The sequence below is a fragment of the Mesocricetus auratus genome, unplaced genomic scaffold, assembly GCF_017639785.1.
Source record: "Mesocricetus auratus isolate SY011 unplaced genomic scaffold, BCM_Maur_2.0 Super-Scaffold_100038, whole genome shotgun sequence".
In the NCBI taxonomy this organism is placed as follows: domain Eukaryota; kingdom Metazoa; phylum Chordata; class Mammalia; order Rodentia; family Cricetidae; genus Mesocricetus; species Mesocricetus auratus.
In genome coordinates, this window is record NW_024429216.1 from 5,984,809 (window position 1) to 5,992,711 (window position 7,903).

The window sequence follows — 7,903 nt, forward strand, 5'->3', positions numbered from 1 at the left end:
TCTAAGCCCCACACGTGGATCTCCCCGTTCTTGTTCCCAGCGTAGAAGGCGTTCTGAGCGACGCAGCTGCAGGAGCAGGTGAGCTGGGAGCCGCTGGACAGGGGAGTGAATGTATTCACTTCTTTGAGCTGGCCTTCGCCCTCGTGGGTGAAGACCCTCACCATGCTCTCACACAGAGCCATCAGGAGGCCCAGGGACGTGTTCAGGGACAAGTCCTGCACAAGCTCACAGCTGCTTAGAGCCACTCTCTGAGCCATCTGGAGGCTCTTGCCGTTTGCTGAGATAAACCAGGTAACCACCGCTCCCAAAGTCCCAGAAAACAGCACCCCGGTGTCCGAGTCGTAGCAGAGACAGCTGATGGAGAAACGACAAGGCACTGAGCCCAGAAGGACGAACGCCTGATGGTGGTCTCCTAAAAGCCGCAGACGCATGTCTTCGCAGTAAGCTATTAACAGCCCATGGGAGCTCACGTGGACCATTGACGTAATGAGCGGCACTTCGGCCGTCATGGGAAATTTCATCTTCTTGACGGTTCTTTTCCTTTCTGCATTTTTTTCCTGTATCCACAGTACTGCCTAGAAGAAAATGAGAAACAGAAGCCTGGTCAACGGGCATCTCCTGGAGTGAGCTGTAAGGAAAAATGCCTATCTCCTCTTGTAGACAAAGAAAGGATTTGGTTTGGGGGGTTTCTAGTACTAGGTACTGGGTTTATGACAGAAGCTGGGTCCAAGGCCCTTTTGTATTCTTTGGGCTTGAGAATTATCAGCATAAAAGGGTCGCTCATCGAGGTCAGACTGGCACACGGAGCCAGGTAGTAAAATGAACTAATTTTCCAGGTGGGGTGACACAGGCCTGGAATCCCAGCACCCAGGATGCTGAGGTGGACAACTTGGACTACACAGCGAGTTTGAAGCCAGCCTGAAATACACAGGAAGACCCAGTCTCAGTGAATGGACAGGTGAGTGTATAAACATGTATTTATTCAGAGGCATCCCTCTCACTCCAAAACAAGGACGTTTTAGGTGTGGAACACATCAATTGCTTTCTGAAGGGAGACGTGAAACTGAAGCAAAGTAGCTGTACTTGGATCTGTTTGTCATACTGTTCCAACCAGTTTAAGGCGACGAAATAGTTGGCATCCAGAGAGTAGAAGCACATAAAAGGCTTTTTCTGTAAATGATAAGTCTCCTGGTATAGAATCTGGGGCCGGTCACTCAAGACAGTCACGTGACGATACCTGATGTCGTCCTTAATCTGAAAGAGAAAAGCGACTAAGAAGCAGGAACAGACACCCATTCAAAACACCACGGAGGGATTAGTGAGCACTGGTTTGGTTTGGTTGTGCCTAACTGATAGTGCTCGTCCTACCGCTAGAAGGCGTTATTTGGGAACCACCTCTCCCTTAGCCTCAGGCTACAACAGACTCCTGGGCTTTTTTTTTTTTTTAAGGAAAAAAATTATGGAAGCTGGAGAGATGGCTCAGAGGTTAACAGTACTGGCTGCTCTTCCAGAGGACCCAGGTTCGATACCCAGCACCCACATGGCAGCTCACAACTGTCTGGGACCCCAGTTCCAAAGGATCAGACATACATGAAGGCAAAAACATCAATGTATATAAAATAAGAAATAAATTATTAAAAGAAAAAATTATGGAATGTTCCACCTATTTTTGGGTCATCCTTGAGCTGGGGCCATGCTAATCTTCTCTGTGTCATTCCAATTATAGTATATGTCTTTTTTTTTTTTTTTTTTTTTTTTTGGTTTTTCGAGACAAGGTTTTTCTGTAGCTTTAGAAGCTGTCCTGGAACTAGCTCTTGTAGACCAGGCTGGCCTCGAACTCACAGAGATCCGCCTGCCTCTGCCTCCCGAGTGCTGGGCTTAAAGGCGTGCGCCACCACCGCCCAGCTTATGTCTTGCCAAAGTACTTTCTGGGTTTTCTCAACTAAGCTTCCAAAAGAAAATTAAGCCCAATGTCCCCTCATGGAATAAAAGGGTTTCTCTAGTTACATAGCCTGGGGAACTGAGGGGCAGCTGCTCAAACCATCTCCTGTTTGCATGGTTCAGATGAGAAAGCCAGTTGATTCTTTTCATGGCTCTGATTTTGTTTTTTGATTTTTCAATACTAAGGACTGGATCTAGAGCCCCTGCATTCTAGTCAGGGGCTCTACCACTGAGCCATGCCCCAGCCCCTCACTGGGGGAATCTAGGCAGGGGCTCTACCACTGAGCCACGCCCCCAGCCCCTCACTGGGGAATTCTAGTCAGGGGCTCTACCACTGAGCCACGCCCCCAGCCCCTCACTGGGGAATTCTAGTCAGGGGCTCTACCACTGAGCCACGCCCCCAGCCCCTCACTGGGGAATTCTAGTCAGGGGCTCTACCACTGAGCCACGCCCCCAGCCCCTCACTGGGGAATTCTAGTCAGGGGCTCTACCACTGAGCCACGGCCCCAGCCCCTCACTGGGGAATTCTAGTCAGGGGCTCTACCACTGAGCCATGCCCCAGCCCCTCACTGGGGAATTCTAGTCAGGGGCTCTACCACTGAGCCACATCCCCAGCCCCTCAGTAGTGAATCCTAGACAAGTGCTCTATTAGTCAGCCATACCCTTTATTTTTAAAATATTTGCTTTTATTTCATATGTGTGAATGTTTTGCATGTGCAAGCCTGCATGTATGTGCAACACCTGCGTGCAGTACCCAAGGAGGCCAGAAGAATACAGAATCCTCTGGAACTGAAGTTACACAGGACTGTGAGCCACCTGATCCGGGTACTGGGATCTAAACTTAGGTCCTCTCACAGAGCAGCCAATGCTCTTAATAGCTGAGCCATAGCCCCGTCTGGCTGTTTTGAAGCAGTGCCTCACTTTGGAGCCCAGGCTAGACTTGTAGCCATCCTGCACCAGCTTCCCAAGCAATGGGAAAACAGGTGTACCCTACTATGCCCCGTTTAATGAGTTCATCTTTTTTTTTAAAGATCTATTTTCTTTATTAATTCTTTAAAATTATGTGTATTAATGGGCAGTGGTGTCACATGCCTTTAATCCCAGCACTCTGTGAGTTCGAGGCCAGCCTGGTCTATATAGCTAGTTCCAGGACAGTCAGGGCTACACAGAAAAACTCTGTCTTGAAAAACTAACAAAAATTACCTGTATGTGTGTGTGTGTGCCCCATATGTGTGGGGATCATCATTATGAAGCAGTCATTCATTCACCAAACTATGTCCAGACTGAACTCCAGTGGATTATTCTGCTTCTGTGTGTGAGGAGGTGCACATGTGTGCCAAAAGCATTGGACCTCTTCCAGCTGGAGTTAGAGACAGTTGTGAGCCACTAGGTGTGGGTTCTGGGAACTCAGTTCCCAGTCTTCTGGGAGAACAGTACGAGCTCTTAACTGCTGGGCCATTATCCAGCTGTTTAATGCTATTGTTCTCATGTACAAGAGAAAACTGTTTGTCTATATGAGAGGAGCTCTCCGGGGATGCTTTTGTCTTACTCAGGCCCCATCCTCCCATGGCAGGAACAGATCTTTCCAACAGGCCCACCATATGCATAGCTTTCCCAGAAATCACCTCTCTGTCATTCAAGATGTTATCGATGATAGATCTCAAATTCTTCCACTCAGGAATAAGTCTAGGTGAGGGCAAGGTCTTAGGAACCTTCCACTTCCTCTTAGTCATCTTGGAGTATAGAACCTGGGAAAGATGAGAACACCTGATGTCAGGCTGGAAATTAAGGGAACCGAGAAAGAGCAGACAAGTTACAGAAGGAAGAGCAAGTATTTGTCAGTGGGAAAGCTCCTCTGTCTAGATGCATTCATTTTATGCGCATGAGCATTTTGTCTGCGTGTGTGTCTGTGTACCACATGCATGCCTGGTACCTGGGAGAGGTTGCAGAGAGGGGATCAGACTCCCTGGAACTGGAGTTATAGACGGCTGTGATCTGCCCTGTGCGTGCTGGGAATCCAACCTGGTTCTCTTCAACAGTTACAAGTGAGGCTGGGAGCTATAGCACACACCTTTAATTCCATTTGCTCCCATTACTCAGGAGACAGAGACAGGCAGATTTCTGTGAGTTCGAGGCCAGCCTAGTCTACAAAGTGACTTCCAAGACAGCTAGAGCTACATAGTGAGTTCCTGTCTTGGAAAAACAACAAAAATCAAATCAAGGATTTGAATTCCCTTTGCTCCCCTTCCCAGACATGGTCTCACTATCTAGCCCTGACTGGTCTAGAACTCACTATACAGGTCAGTCTGACCTTAAATTCACGGAGATCTACCTGCCTCTGCCTCCTGAGTCTTGTGATTAGATGCATGGAAAAAAATGTTTCTTTTGCCAACTAAAGCAATTAGAATACTAAAATCAAAAGGCTTTACAATTAAAAATTTTTTTTGATTTTTCAAGACAGGGTTTCTCTGTATTATTTATTATTTTGGAGGCTGTCCTGGAACTCGATCTATAGACCAGGCTGGCCTCGTATTCACAGAGATCTGCCTGCCTCTGCCTCCTGAGTGCTGGGATTAAAGGCATGCACCACCAACACCCGGCAAAACCCTGATTTTAACCCACACACCTATGAACACTTGAACAAAAGAACTAAGAACAAAGAAGCTAAAACTATACAATGGAAAAAAGAAAGCATCTTCAACAAATGGTGCTGGCACAATTGGGTACTGGTATGCAGAAGACTGCAGATAGATCCATGTTTATCACCTTGTACAAAACTTAAGTCCAAATGGATCAAAGATCTCTACATAAATCCAGCCACACTGAAACTTTTAGAAGAGAAAGTAGGAGATACTCTTCAACGAGTTGGTACAAGAGACCACTTCCTGAACACAACACCAGTGGCACAAACACTGAGATCGACAATTACCAAATGGGACCTCCTGAAACTGAGAAGCTTCTGTAAGGCAAAGGACACAGTCAACAAGACAAAAAGGCAGCCCACAGAATGGGAAAAGATATTCACAAACCCCACATCTGACAGAGGGCTGATCTCCAAAATTTACAACAAACTCAAGAAGCAAGTCTCCAAAACACCAAAGGATCCAATTAAAAGGTGGGGTACAGATCTAAATAGAGAATTCTCAATAGAGGAGGCTAAATGGCCAAGAAACACTTAAGAAAGTGCTCAACATCCTTAGCCATCAGGGAAATGCAAATCAAAACAACACTGAGATACCATTACTCCTGTCAGAATGGCTAAAATCAAAAACAATTTATGCTGGAGAAGATGTGGAGAGAGGGGAACACTCCTCCACTGCTGGTGGGAGTGCCAACTCGTACAGCCACTTTGGAAAGCAGTATGGAGATTCCTCAGGAAAATGGGAATCAATCTACCATAAGACCCAGCAATTCCACTCTTAGGCATATATCCAAAGGAGGCAAATTCATACAACAAGGGCATCTGCTACACTATGTTTATAGCAGCATTATTTGTAATAGCCAGAACCTGGAAGCACCTAGATACCCCTCAACTAAAGAGTGGATAGAGAAAATGTGGTACATTTACACAATGGAGTATTACTCAGCAGAAAAAAAAAACAATGGAATCTTGAAATTCGAAGGTAAATGGATAGCACTGGAAGAAACCATCCTGAGTGAGGTAACCCAGTCACAAAAAGACAAACATGCTATGTACTCACTCATATATGGATTTTAGACATGGATCAGGAGAGTGCCAGTCTGCACTTCCACTGATAAGAGAGTCTGGGAAACAGGAAAGAACCTAAAAGATATGCTTAGTACCCAAGAGAAGAGGAATGAGGCAAGATCCTCTGAACAGATGGGGGACACATCGAGGGGTGGGGGGGGAGTGGGAGCTGGGAAGAAGAGAGGGGGAGAAGAGGAAGAGAGAGTAGGTCATGGGGGAACAGGAAGGTTGAGGGGGGGTAGAATAGGGGGAAGAGGGAATCATAGGTTAGAAGACAGATCAGGCACCAGTGTGACCTCTAGTGATCTAAAGGGATGACACCAATTGGCAAGCTAAGCAATAGTGGAGAAACCACCTCGAATGCCCATTCCTGATAATGAACTTGATGTCTATAACCATCCGGGAGCCTTCATCCAGTGACTGATGGAAGCAGAGGCAAACACCCACAGTTAAACACTGAACTCAACCCAAGGAACCCAGCGACAGAGAGAGGAGTGATAAGAAAATTGGCAAAGAATGCGGGGCCAAAACCAGCAGAGACAGCTGATCTGAACAGGGGAGAGCTCTTGGACCCCAGACCGACAGCGGGGAGGCCAGCATGGGACTGATCCGGACCCCCTGAATGTGAGAGTCAGTGAGGAGGCCTGGGCAACCTATGGGGCCCTGAGCAGTGGATCAGTGTTTATCCCTATAATACAAACAGACATCGTGTGTCCATAGCACAGAGAGGGATGCTCTCTCAGCCTGGACTCTTAGGGGAGTGCCTGGACCCTACCCTGAGTGAAATGACAGACTCTACATATCCCCTATGTGGAAGGAAGTGGCGATAGGGTGGGAGGCTGGGGGAGCATGGGGGGTGCGGGAGGAGGGGAGGGAGAGGGAACTGGGATTGACATGTAAAACAAGCTATTTAAAATTAAAATAAAAAAAAGAAAAGTCAAAAAAATTTAAAGTGCATTATTCTAGTCTGGTAAAGGGCCATACTGATATCAAAAGAGAATGAGGGATGAAAGAGAATCAGTGTCCCACAAATTTACATTTACATCCTCCAGTTCTGCGGCCTCACTGTTTCTTTTTCCCTTGGCTTCCTCCGGCTCAGTAGTCCTGTCTCATGGATAGTACACAGCTCCATGATCTCAGCAGGACCAATGCCATTCATCGCCCTTCCTCCAGCTGGGAACGCCTGTTTCTAATAGCGTAGAATACCAGCGGCTTCCGGCTCAATTCCCATCCCCACCATACCTTCACCATCCACAGGGCTACACGTCCCTGAGTCAAGAGACAAATCCCAGGCACAGGTTTCCGTAAAAGGTGTGTCACTGGCTCCAACATCAGGATGCTTTGGACTCTCCAAGCCCCTCCCCCGACCCACACAACTGTGGGCTTCGCGGACAGCACCAACTTTCCCTAAGTATCCGAAACTTGCCCAGTGAATGCGCTGGTGCTGGGAGGCACAGAGAGAGGTAAAACGATGAGCTTAAGAAGTCAGCACCACACTGTGGCAGAATGGAGGGGAATTTCATGACCCATTTCTGTGGCCTGGTCTTGGGAGTCTTACAGCCTGATGAGAGACATGGTAGAGGGGGGAGCAAGAGCCGGGCTTGATTAAACATTGTGTTTACATGGCTCGATGCTGTTCTGAAGGCTTACCTGTGCATCTTCGCCTAACTGCCTTATAAGGTAGGGCTGATAAAATAACTCCCATTTTCAGATACCAGGACACAGCTTTTACTAAAAAGAAATCGCGGCTTTAGGCCTGGGAGTATAGCTTAGTTGGAAGAGTGCTTGCCTGGCCTGGCACAGCGATGCCTCGAGTTTGATCCTAGCATCACATAAAACCGGGCATGGTGGTGTAAATCAGTAATCTCAGCACTCCGGAGGTGAGGAAGTTCGTCATCCTCTGCTCTTTTGGAAGTTCTAGGCCAACCCGGGATGTGTAAGACTCCGTCTCATAAACAAAACAAAACCAAGACTCAAACAAAAATAACCATAACTAACTAAAAAACAAACAAACAAACAAACAAAAATACCACCACCCACAACTGCAAGGTTTTTTTTTCCCCTTCATGTAATTAAAATTTAATTGGTTAACCTACATTTTTACTTGCTAGCCCTATTTCAACCTTACATCCTTCCTTCCCCAGCAAAGGAAAACCGAGCCACACACCTGGAACCATGCAGAGCCAGAGAGACAGATACCAGGCGTGGCAGAGTCACTGGCCGTGCACGGATGGGAATCGAAGGCCTTTATGA

General features: G+C 47.1%; 1 long non-coding RNA gene and 1 pseudogene across 1 annotated transcript; both read right to left on the reverse strand.

The window, feature by feature from the left end:
• Nucleotides 1-962: 962 nt before the first annotated feature.
• Nucleotides 963-7,897, reverse strand: LOC121135485. The gene is made up of 3 exons (XR_005872588.1): nucleotides 7,818-7,897; nucleotides 3,567-3,689; nucleotides 963-1,254 (listed from the first exon to the last, which is right to left on the reverse strand). It is a non-coding gene; the product is annotated as an uncharacterized LOC121135485 (long non-coding RNA).
• Nucleotides 1,644-1,734, reverse strand: LOC121135608 (annotated as a pseudogene).
• Nucleotides 7,898-7,903: the final 6 nt, after the last annotated feature.